This window comes from Arachis hypogaea, chromosome 4 (assembly GCF_003086295.3).
Source record: "Arachis hypogaea cultivar Tifrunner chromosome 4, arahy.Tifrunner.gnm2.J5K5, whole genome shotgun sequence".
NCBI lineage: Eukaryota > Viridiplantae > Streptophyta > Magnoliopsida > Fabales > Fabaceae > Arachis > Arachis hypogaea.
Window position 1 is genome coordinate 92373765 of NC_092039.1, and position 13036 is coordinate 92386800.

Below are 13036 nucleotides of genomic sequence, written 5' to 3' on the forward strand. Positions count from 1 at the left end.
CTCGTCTGACAAATGAGCCAACCATTCCGTGAGATCAGAGTCTTCGTGGTATAGGCTAGAACTGATGGCGGCATTCAAGAGAATCCGGAAGGTCTAACCTTGTCTGTGGTATTCTGAGTAGGATTCAATGAATGAATGACTGTGACGTGCTTCAAACTCCTAGCAGGCGGGGCGTTAGTGACAGACGCAAAAGAATCGATGGATTCTATTCCGGCCTGACCGAGAACCGACAGCTGATTACCCCATGCTGTGACAGAGCATAGGCAAATGTTTTCACTGAGAGGATGGGAGGTAGCCATTGACAACGGTGAAACCCTACATGAGCTTGCCATGGAAAGGAGTAAGAAGGATTGGATGAAGACAGTAGGAAAGCAGAGAGACGGAAGGGAAGGCATCTTCATGCGCTTGTCTGAAGTTCCTACCAATGAATTACATAAGTACCTCTATCTTTATCTTATTGTTTATTTTCGTTCATCACCATATCCATTTGAGTTTGCCTGACTAAGATTTACAAGATGACCATAGCTTGCTTCATACTAACAATCTCCGTGGGATCGACCCTTACTCGCGTAAGGTTTATTACTTGGACGACCCAGTGCACTTGCTGGTTAGTTGTGCGAAGTTGTGTAATGCCATGGTATTGAACACCAAGTTCTTGGGGTTCATGACCGGGGATTATGAGAGTTGTGAAAAGTATTGTTCACAATTTCGCGCACCAATTCCTCATTATTAAAAATCCAAAAAAATTTTAATTTGTGTCTTTTCAAGTCAATAATACAGAGAATTGAAGATTCAGAACATACAACAGAGGAATTACACAGAAAAAGCTGGCCGTTCAAAACGCCCAGTAAGGAAGGAAAACTGGCGTTTAAACGCCAGCCAGGGTACCTGGCTGGGCGTTTAACGCCCAAAAGGGTAGTATTTTGGGCGTTAAACGCCAGAATGTATACCATTCTGGGCGTTTAATGCCAGGATGGCACAAGAGGGAAGATTTTGTTTTTAATGCAAATTTTTTTCAAGTTTTCAAAATTTTTCAAAATCAAATCTTTCTCAAATCATATATTTTCAATCATATCTTTTCAAAATTAATTTCTCTTCATTTTCAAAAATACTTGCTAACAATTAATGATTTCATTCAAACATTTCATGTATGTTGTCTTTTCTGTTGAGAAATGTTTAATATTTGAATCATATCTTTTCTTGTTAGCCAAGTCATTAATTTTAAAAATCAAATCTTTTTAAATTGTTTTTCAATCATATCTCTTTGATTTCCAATTTCAAAATCTTTTTCAGAATCACTTTATTTCTTTCTCAATCTTAGTTTTCGAAAATCAATTACCATTTTTTCAAAATTTCTTTTAATTATTTTAAAATCTTTTACTTTAATTCTTTCCCTCTTCTCACATCCTTCTATTTATGGACTAACACTCCTCCTCAATGCACAATTCGAACTCTATCTTTCTAAGTTCGAATTCTTCTACCTCTTCCTTCTATTTTTCTTTTCCTCTGACACCTCAAGGAATCTCTATACTGTGACATAGAGGATTCCATATTTTCTTGTTCTCTTCTCTTTCATATGAGCAGGAGCAAAGACAAAAGCATTCTTGTTGAGGCTGACCCTGAACCTGAAAGGACCTTGAAGCGAAAGCTAAGAGAAGCTAAAGCACAACTCTTTGTAGAGGACCTAACAGAATTCTTCAAAGAAGAAGACATGGCAGCCGAAAACAACAACAATGCCAACAATGCAAGGAAGGTGCTGGGTGACTTTACTGCACCTACTCCCGACTTCTATGGGAGAAGCATCTCTATCCCTGCCATTGGAGCAAACAACTTTGAGCTTAAGCCTCAATTAGTTTCTCTAATGCAACAGAATTGCAAGTTCCATGGACTTCCATTGGAAGATCCTCATCAATTTTTAGCTGAGTTCTTGCAAATCTGTGACACTGTCAAGACCAATGGGGTTGACCCTGAGGTCTACAGACTTATGCTATTCCCTTTTGCTATAAGAGACAGAGCTAGGATATGGTTGGACTCACAACCTAAAGAAAGCCTGAACTCTTGGGAAAAGCTAGTCAATGGCTTCTTGGCAAAGTTCTTTCCACCTCAAAAATTAAGTAAGCTTAGAGTGGAAGTCCAAACCTTCAGACAGAAGGAAGGTGAATCCCTCTATGAAGCTTGGGAAAGATACAAACAATTGATCAGAAAGTGTTCGTCTGACATGCTTTCTGAATGGAGCATCATAGGTATCTTTTATGATGGTCTGTCTGAACTATCCAAGATGTCATTGGATAGCTCTACTGGAGGATCTCTTCGTCTGAAGAAGACGCCTGCAGAAGCTCAAGAACTCATTGAAATGGTTGCAAATAACCAATTCATGTACACTTCTGAAAGGAATCCTATGAACAATGGGACGAATCAGAAGAAAGGAGTTCTTGAGATTGATACCCTAAATGCCATATTAGCTCAGAACAAAATATTGACTCAGCAAGTCAATATGATTTCTCAAAGTCTGTCTGGAATGCAAGCTGCACCAGGCAGTACTAAGGACGCTTCATTTGAAGAAGAAGCTTATGATCCTGAGAACCCTTCAATGAAAGAGGTGAATTACATGGGAGAACCCTATGGAAACACCTATAATCCTTCATGGAGAAATCATTCAAATCTCTCATGGAAGGATCAACAGAGACCTCAATAAGGTTTCAACAACAATAATGCTGGAAGAAACAGGTTTAGCAATGGCAAGCCTTTTCCATCATCTTCTCAGCAACAGACAAAGAATTCTAAGCAGAACCACTCTGACTTAGCAACCATGGTCTCTGATCTAATCAAAACCACTCAAAGTTTTATGACTGAAACAAGGTCCTCCATTAGAAACTTGGAGGCACAAGTGGGTCAGCTGAGCAAGAAAATTACTGAACTCGCTCTTAGTACTCTTCCAAGCAATACAGAAGAGAATCCAAAAGGAGAGTGTAAGGCCATCAACATGGCCGAATTTGGAGAGGAGGAAGAGGTAGTGATCGCCACTGAGGAAGACCTCAATGGACGTCCACTAGCCTCCAATGAGTTCCCTAATGAGGAACCATGGGAATCTGAGGTTCACACTGAGACCATAGAGATTCCATTGGATTTACTTTTGCCATTCATGAGCTCTGATGAGTATTCTTCCTCTGAAGAAGACGAAGATGTCACTGAAGAGCAAGTTGCTAAGTACCTTGGAGCAATCATGAAGCTAAATGACAAGTTATTTGGTAATGAGACTTGGGAGGAAGAACCCCCTTTGCTCACCAAAGAACTGGATGACTTGACTAGGCAGATGGTGCACGAAATCACAATCACACTTTTGTAATTCCACACAACTAACCATCAAGTGCACTGGGTCGTCCAAGTAATACCTTACGTGAGTAAGGGTCGATCCCACGGAGATTGTCGGCTTGAAGCAAGCTATGGTTATCTTGTAACTCTTAGTCAGGATATCAATAATTCTCAGGTTTAATTGTGAAAAGTAGAAGAACATGAAATAGATACTTGTTTTGCAGTAATGGAGAACAGGTTGAGGTTTTGGAGATGCTCTATCTTCTGAACCTCTGGTTTCCCACTGTTTTCTTCTTCATGCACGCAAGGCTCCTTCCATGGCAAGCTGTATGTAGGGTTTCACCGTTGTCAATGGCTACCTCCCATCCTCTCAGTGAAAATGTTTAACGCACTCTGTCACAGCACGGCTAATCATCTGTCGGTTCTCAATCAGGTTAGAAAAGAATCCAGTGATTCTTTTGCGTCTGTCACTAACACCCAGCCCTCAGGAGTTTGAAGCTCGTCACAGTCATTCAATCCTTGAATCCTACTCAGAATACCACAGACAAGGTTTAGACCTTTCGGATTCTCTTGAATGCCGCCATCAATTCTAGCTTATACCACGAAGATTCTGGTTAAGGAATCCAAGAGATATTCACTCAATCTAAAGTAGAACGGAGGTGGTTGTCAGGCACACGTTCATAGGTGAGAATGATGATGAGTGTCACGGATTGTCAGGCACACGTTCATAGGTGAGAATGATGATGGTTGCCATGACATTCATCAAGTTGAAGAACAAGTGATATCTTAGAATAGAAGCAAGCGTGATTGATTGAAAAACAGTAGTAATTGCATTAATCCATCAAGACACAGCAGAGCTCCTCACCCCCAACCATGGGGTTTAGAGACTCATGCCATAGAAGATACAATAAGAAACGTGTAATGTGTCATGAGGTAGAGATACAATGTCAAAAGGTCCTATTAATAGTGAACTAGTAACCTAGGATATACAGAAATGAGTAAATGACATAAAAATCCACTTCCGGAGTCCACTTGGTGTGTGCTTGGGCTGAGCATTGAAGCTTTCATGTGTAGAGACTTTTTCTGGAGTTAAACGCCAGCTTTTGTGCCAGTTTGGGCGTTTAACTCCAATTTTTGTGCCAGTTCCGGTGTTAAACGCCGGGAATTCTGAAGCTGATTTGCAACGCCGGTTTGGACCATCAAATCTGGGGCAAAGTATGAACTATTATACATTTCTGGAAAGCCCATGATGTCTAAATTCCAACGTAATTGGGAGCGCGCTAATTGGGCTTCTGTAGGGAGGTCAGAATCCAACAGCATCTGCAGTGCTTTTCAGCCTCTGAATCAGATTTTTGCTCAGGTCCCTCAATTTCAGCCAGAAATTACCTGAAATCATAGAAAAACACACAAACTCATAGTAAAGCCCAGAAAAGTGAATTTTAAATAAAAATAATAAAAACATACTAAAAACTAACTAAAATGTACTAAAAACAGTGCCAAAAAGCGTATAAATTATCCGCTCATCACAACACCAAACTTAAATTGTTGCTTGTCCCCAAGCAACTGAAAATCATATAGAATAAAAAGAAGAGAACATACTATAGACTCCAAAATATCGAAGAAACTTAGCTCCAATTAGATGAGCGGGACTAGTAGCTTTTTGCTTTTGAATAGTTTTGGCATCTCACTTTATCCTTTGAAGATTAGAATGATTGGCATCTATAGGAACTCAGAATTCAGATAGTGTTATTGATTCTCCTAGTTAAGTATGATGATTCTTGAACATAGCTACTTTATGAGTCTTGGCTGTGGCCCAAAGCACTCTGTCTTCCAGTATTACCACTGGATACATATATGCCACAGACACATAACTGGGTCAACCTTTTCAGGTTGTGACTCAGCTTTGCTAGATTCCCCAATCAGAGGTGTCCAGGGTTCTTAAGCACACTCTTTTTGCCTTGGATCACTTTTTATAAAAAAATTTTTCTTTTTTCTTTTCCTTTTTTTTTGAATTCACTACTTTTTCTTGCTTCAAGAATCAATCTGATAATTTTTCAGATCCTCAATAACATTTTTCCTTTTCCATCATTCATTCAAGAGCCAACAAGTTTAACATTCTTTAATCAACAAATTCAAAAGACATATGCACTGTTCAAGCATTCATTCAGAAAACAGAAAGTATTGTCACCACATCAAAATAATTCAACTAGTTTCAAAGATGAATTCGAAATCCTGTACTTCTTGTTCTTTTGTGATTAAAAACATTTTTCATCTAAGAAAGGTGATGGATTCATAGGACATTTATAACTTTAAGGCATAGACACTAAGACACTAATGATCATAAGACACAAACATAGATAAACATAAGCATAAAAATTCGAAAAATAGAAAAACAAAGAACAAGGAAATTAAAGAACGGGTCCACCTTAGTGATGGCGGCTTGTTCTTCCTCTTGAAGATCTTATGGAGTGCTTGAGCTCCTCAATGTCTCTTCCTTTTCTTTGTTGCTCCTCTCTCATGATTCTTTGATCTTCTCTAATTTCATGGAGGAGGATGGAATATTCTTGGTGCTCCACCCTTAGTTATCCCATGTTGGAACTCAATTCTCCTAGGGAGGTGTTGATTTGCTCCTCATAGTTTTGTGGAGGAAAGTGCATCCCTTAAGATGAATCTCTCTATCTCCCATGACTCGGAGGTGGAAGCTTTTGCCTTCCCTTTCCCCTTTCTAGAGGTTTCTCCAGCCTTAGGTTTCATAAATGGTTATGGAGAAACAAAAAGCAACGCTTTTACCACACCAAACTTAGAAGGTTTGCTCGTCCTCGAGCAAAAGAAGAAAGAAGAGAGAGAGTGGTCGGGTAGGTGGGGATCCTGTGGGGTCCACAGATTCTGAGGTGTCAAGGACAATTCATCCCTGCACCAAGTGGCGAGCAAAAATGCTCCTTTTGCCAATCCTGGCGTTAAACGCCGGGCTGGTGCCCATTTCTGGCATTTAACGCCAGCTTGGTGCCCATTCCTGGCGTTAAACGCCAGTCTGGTGCCTGGTGGACGAAATTGTGATCACTATTTTGTGCCTTTTGGTATCATTGTAAAATTATGGAATTTAAGAAATTGGCATGAGTGGACACAACTCCGTTCAACTAACCAGCAAGTGTACTAGGTCGTCCAAGTAATAAACCTTACGTGAGTAAGGGTCGAATCCACAGAGATTGTTGGTATGAAGCAAGCTATGGTCACCTTGTAAATCTCAGTTAGGGAGATTAAAGGGTAATTGTGATTATTGGAATAAATAATAAAAAGGAATAATAAAAGGGATAGAATACTTATGCAGATTCATTGGTAGGAATTTCAGATAAGCGGATGGAGATGCTGTAGAGCTCAAGGACGCCTGCTCTCCTACTGCTTCTACTCAATCCTTCTTACTCCTTTCCATGGCAAGCTTTGTATAGGGGTTCACCATCAACTGTGGCTACTTTCAATCCTCTCGGGGAAATATCCTATGCGGCTGTCACTCGCACAGCTAACCAGTCTGGAGGCATCACCCATGGTTGATGGCTACATCCCATCCTTGCAGTGAAAACTAATGCTCACGCACTCTGTCACAGTACGGCTAATCACCGGTTGGTTCCCTCCCCTACTGGAATAGAATCCCTCTTTTGCGTCTGTCACTAACGCCCAGCAGGTTACAAGTTTGAAGCACGTCACAGTCATTCATTACCGGAATCCTACTCAGAATACCACAGACAAGGTGAGACTTTCCGGATTCCCAGGATCCTACTCGGAATACCACAGACAAGGTGAGACTTTCCGGATCCTCATAAATGCCGCCATCCATCTAGCTTATACCACGAAGATTCTGTTGGGGAATCTAAGAGATACGCATTCAATCTCTGTTTCATGTAGAACGGAAGTGGTTGTCAATCACGCGCGTTCATGAGTGAGAATGATAATGAGGGTAATTTGACTCATAACATTCATCATGTTCTTGGGTACGAATGAATATCTTGGAATAAGAATAAGAGAGATTTGAATAAAAGAAGATAGAATTTCATTAATACTTGAGGTACAGCAGAGCTCCACACCCTTAATCTATAGTGTGCAGAAACTCCACCGTTGAAAATACATAAGCAAAAGGTTCAGGCATGGCCGAATGGCCAGCCCCCTAACGTGATCACAGGATTCAAAATACAATCCAGGATGTCTAATATAATAGATAAATGTCCTATATATACTAGACTAGCTACTAGGGTTTACATGAGTAAGTAATTGATGCATAAATCCACTTCCGGGGCCCACTTGGTGTATGCTTGGGCTGAGCTTGATCAATCCACGAGTAGAGGCATTTCTTGGCGTCAAACTCCAGGTTATGACGTGTTTTGGGCGTTCAACTCCGGATCATGACGTTTTTCTGGCGTTTAACTCCAGACAGCAGCATGAACTTGGCGTTTAACGCCAAGTTACGTCGTCATTCTTTGAATAAAGTATGGACTATTATATATTGCTGGAAAGCCCTGGATGTCTACTTTCCAACGCCGTTGAGAGCGCGCCAATTGGAGTTCTGTAGCTCCAGAAAATCCATTTCGAGTGCAGGGAGGTCAGATTCCAACAGCATCAGCAGTCCTTTTGTCAGCCTTCTTCAGAGTTTTGCTCAATTTCCTCAATTTCAGCCAGAATTTACCTGAAATCACAGAAAAATACACAAACTCATAGTAAAGTCCAGAAATGTGAATTTAACATAAAAACTAATGAAAACATCCCTAAAAGTAGCTTAAACTTACTAAAAACTATATAAAAACAATGCCAAAAAGCGTATAAATTATCCGCTCATCAGTGCCCCTTTCTGGCGTTAAACGCCCAGAAAGGTGCCAGACTGGGCGTTAAACGCTCATTTGCTGCCCTTACTGGCGTTTAAATGCCAGCAAGCTTTTCCTCCAGGGTGTGCTGTTTTTCTTTCTGTTTTTCATTTTGTTTTTGCTTTTTCAATTATTTTTGTGACTTCCCATGATCATCAACCTATAGAAAACATAAAATAACAAAGGAGAATAGATAAATATAACATTGGGTTGCCTCCCAACAAGCGCTTCTTTAATGTCAGTAGCTTGACAGTGGGCTCTCATGGAGCCTCACAGATGTTCAGAGCAATGTTGGAACCTCCCAACACCAATACTGCAGTTGTGTAGTTCTTCTGTGCATCATTTAGAATATAGCTGCCATAATAAATGACGTGCAGAAGCTTGTTATGCCTTTGTCCCAATACTGCACCAATGGCATGGTCACTGGCATCACACATTAATTCGAATGGCAGTGTCCAGTCTAGTGCAGAGATAACTGGTGCTGTGACCAGCTTAGCTTTTAGAAGGTCAAACGCTTGCAGACACTCCTTATCAAAGATAAATGGCGTGTCTGCAGCTAGCAGATTACTCAGAGGTTTTGCAATTTTTGAAAAATCCTTTATAAACCTTCTGTAGAATCCTGCATGCCCCAGAAAGCTTCTGATTGCCTTAACATTGGCAGGTGGTGGTAATTTTTCAATTACCTCCACCTTAGCTTGATCCACCTCTATTCCTTTGTTCGAAATTTTGTGCCCAAGGACAATTCCTTCAGTCACCATAAAGTGACATTTTTCCCAGTTTAAGACCAGGTTAGTCTTTTGGCACCTTTTCAGGACAAGTGCTAAATGATCAAGACAAGAGCTGAATGAGTCTCCAAATACTGAGAAGTCATCCATGAAGACTTCCAGGAACTTCTCTACCATATCAGAGAAGATAGAGAGCATGCACCTCTGAAAGGTTGCAGGTGCATTGCACAGACCAAAAGGCATCCTTCTGTAGGCAAATACTCCAGAAGGACATGTGAATGCTGTTTTCTCTTGGTCTTGAGGATCTACTGCAATTTGGTTGTAGCCTGAATAGCCATCCAAAAAGTAGTAGTATTCATGACCTGCTAGTCTCTCAGCATCTGGTCTATGAATGGTAAAGGAAAATGATCCTTTCTGGTGACTGTATTGAGCCTTCTGTAGTCAATACACATGCGCCACCCTATAACTATTCTTGTAGGAAACAGTTCATTCTTTTCATTATGAACCACTGTCATGCCTCCCTTCTTGGGGACAACGTGGACAGGGCTCACCCAGGGGCTTTCTGAAATAGGATAAATAATCCCAGCTTCTAGTAACTTAGTGACCTCTTTCTGCACCACCTCCTTCATGATTGGATTTAGCCGCCTCTGTGGTTGAACCACTGGCTTAGCATCATCCTCCAATAGGATCTTGTGCATGCATCTTGCTGGGCTAATGCCCTTAAGATCACTTATGGACCACCCAAGAGCTGTATTGTGTGTCCTTAGCACTTGAATTAGTGCTTCGTCTTCCTGTGGATTTAAAGCAGAGCTTATGATCACTGGAAAAGTGTCACCTTTTCCCAGAAATGCATATTTCAGGGATGGTGGCAATGGTTTGAGCTCGGGTTTAGGAGGTTTATCCTCTTCCTGAGGAATTTTCAGAGGTTCTTTTATTTCCTCTAGTTCCTCCAAATCAGGCTGAACATCTTTAAAGATGTCCTCTAGTTCTGATTCGAGACTCTCAGTCATATTGATCTCTTCTACCAAGGAGTCAATAATATCAACGCTCATGCAGTCATTTGATGTGTCTGGATGCTGCATAGCTTTGACAACATTTAACTTGAACTCATCCTCATTGACTCTCAGGGTTACTTCCCCTTTTTGGACATCAATGAGAGTTTGTCCAGTTGCTAGGAAGGGTCTTCCTAGAATGAGGGTTGCACTCTTGTGCTCCTCCATTTCCAGCACTACAAAGTCAGTGGGAAAGGCGAATGGCCCAACCTTGACAATCATGCCCTCAATTATGCCTGATGGGTATTTAATGGAGCCATCAGCAAGTTGAAGACATATTCGGGTTGGTTTGACTTCTTCAGTCAAGCCGAGCTTTCTGATAGTGGATGCAGGGATTAGGTTGATACTTTCCCCAAGGTCACATAGAGCTGTCTTGGTATAAGTACCCTCTAATGTGCATGGTATCATAAAGCTTCCTGGATCTTGAAGCTTCTCTGGTAAGCTTTTCAGAATGACTGCACTGCATTCTTCAGTGAGAAACACTTTTTCAGTTTCTCTCCAATCCTTCTTATGACTTAAGATCTCTTTCATGAACTTAGCATAAGAAGGTATTTGCTCAAGTGCCTCTGCAAACGGAATCTTTATTTCAAGACTCCTGAGATAATCTGCAAAGCGGGCAAATTGTTTATCCTGTTTCGCTTGGCGGAGTTTCTGAGGATAAGGCATCTTGGCTTTATATTCTTCAACCTTAGTTGCTGCAGGTTTATTTCCTACAGAAGTGGTTGGAGAAGCCTGCTTAAGGGGGTTGTTATAAGCACTTGCAAGTGTCTGACCCCTTTGTGGCGTTTGAACGCCAGACTTGGCTACCCATTGGGCGTTTAACACCACTTTCTTACCCTTTTCTACCGTTTGAACACCAGAATCATTCCTCTCTGGGCTCTTACTATCCTCAGAGGGATTTTGGGTAGTGGTTTGGTTATCCTCTGTCAGTTGTTCCTTTCTTGGCTTTTTGCCACTTTGAGCTGAATTATTCAATGTCTTCCCACTCCTTAGTTGAACTGCTTGACATTCTTCTATTATCTGTTTAGATAGTTGCTATTTTGTCTGATTCAACTGTGATTCTATATTCTTGTTAGCAATTTTGGTTTCTTGGAGCATCTCTTTAAATTCTGCTAATTGTTTTATCATCAGGAGTAATTGCTGATTAAGCTCAATAATCTGTTCTTGAGGATTAGGATCAATAGTTACTGCCATAGCTTCTTCTTTTGTAGAGGACTCATTGTTTGAGTATAGATGTTGATTTCTAGCAACAGTATCTATGAGCTCTTGAGCCTCTTCAATCGTCTTCCTCATATGTATAGATCCACCAGCTGAGTGGTCTAGGGACATCTGAGCTTTTTCTGTAAGCCCATAGTAGAAGATGTCTAACTGTACCCACTCTGAAAACATTTCAGAGGGGCATTTTCTTAGCATACCTCTGTACCTCTCCCAGGCATTATAAAGGGATTCATTATCCTCTTATTAAAGCCTTGGATGTCCAGCCTTAGCTGTGTCATCCTTTTTGGAGGGTAAAATTGATTTAGGAATTTGTCTGATAACTGTCTCCATGTTTTTATGCTTGCTGTGGGTTGGTTATTCAACCACCTCTTAGCTTGATCTTTTATAGCAAATGGAAACAGTAATAATCTATAGACATCCTGTCCACCTCTTTATCACGTACTGTGTCAGCAGTTTGTAAGAACTGTGCTAGAAACTCAGTAGGTTCTTCCTGTGGAAGACCAGAATACTGGCAATTTTGCTGCACCATGATAATGAGTTGAGGATTTAGCTCAAAGCTGCTTGCTTTAATGGGAGGTATACAGATGCTACTCCCATATGCAGCTGTAATGGGGTTAGCATATGACCCCAGAGTCCTTCTGGACTGCTTAATTCCACTTAGGTCCATGATAGAGAAAGGCAGATGATGCGGATATTATTTTATTTTTATTATTTTTTTATTTTAATTAAAAGTGACCGAAAATAATAAAATAAAATAAAATGAAAATAAAATAAAATTTCGAAAAATAAAATCAAAGCAAATTGAAAACTAAATTAAATAATTAATTAAAAAGATTTTGGAATTAGCAATTAAAAAGATATGATTGAAAAGATATGATTAAAGAAATTAAAAAGATTTGATTTTTGAAAAAGATTTGAAAAGATCAATTTTTGAAATTAGAATTTTGACTTGACTAAAAAAAAGATACGATTTTGAAAATCTTTGACTAATTTAATGCAAAATTTCAAAAATTATGAGTAAAATAAGGAAAGGATATTTTTTTATTTTTAAATTTTAATGAGGAAAGAGAAAAACAACAAAAAGACACTAAACTTAGAAATTTTAGATCAAAACAAAGAGAACAAACAAGAAAACTTTGAATGTCAAGATGAACACCAAGAACACTTTGAAGATCAAGATGAACACCAAGAACAATTTTTAGAAAATCAAACACAAATTTTCGAAAATTTAAAAGAAAACACAAAGAAGACACCAAACTTAAAATATGAAACTAAACTCAAATAAAAGACTCTAAACCAACAAAAATAAAATATTCCTAATCTAAGCAACAAGATAAACCGTCAGTTGTCCAAACTCAAACAATCCCCGGCAACGGCACCAAAAACTTGGTGCACGAAATCACAATCACACTTTTGTAATTCCGCACAACTAACCAGCAAGTGCACTGGGTCGTCCAAGTAATACCTTACGTGAGTAAGGGTCGATCCCATGGAGATTGTCGGCTTGAAGCAAGCTATGATTATCTTGTAACTCTTAGTCAGGATATCAAAAATTCTCAGGTTTAATTGTGAAAAGTAGAAGAACATGAAATAGATACTTGTTTTGCAGTAATGGAGAACAGGTTCAGGTTTTGGAGATGCTCTATCTTCTGAACCTCTGCTTTCCCACTATTTTCTTCTTCATGCACGCAAGGCTCCTTCCATGGCAAGCTGTATGTAGGGTTTCACCGTTGTCAATGGCTACCTCCCATCCTCTCAGTGGAAATGTTCAACGCACCCTGTCACGGCACGGCTATCCATCTGTCGGTTCTCAATCAGGTTGGAATAGAATCCAGTGATTCTTTTGCGTCTGTCACTAACGCCCAGCCCTCAAGAGTTT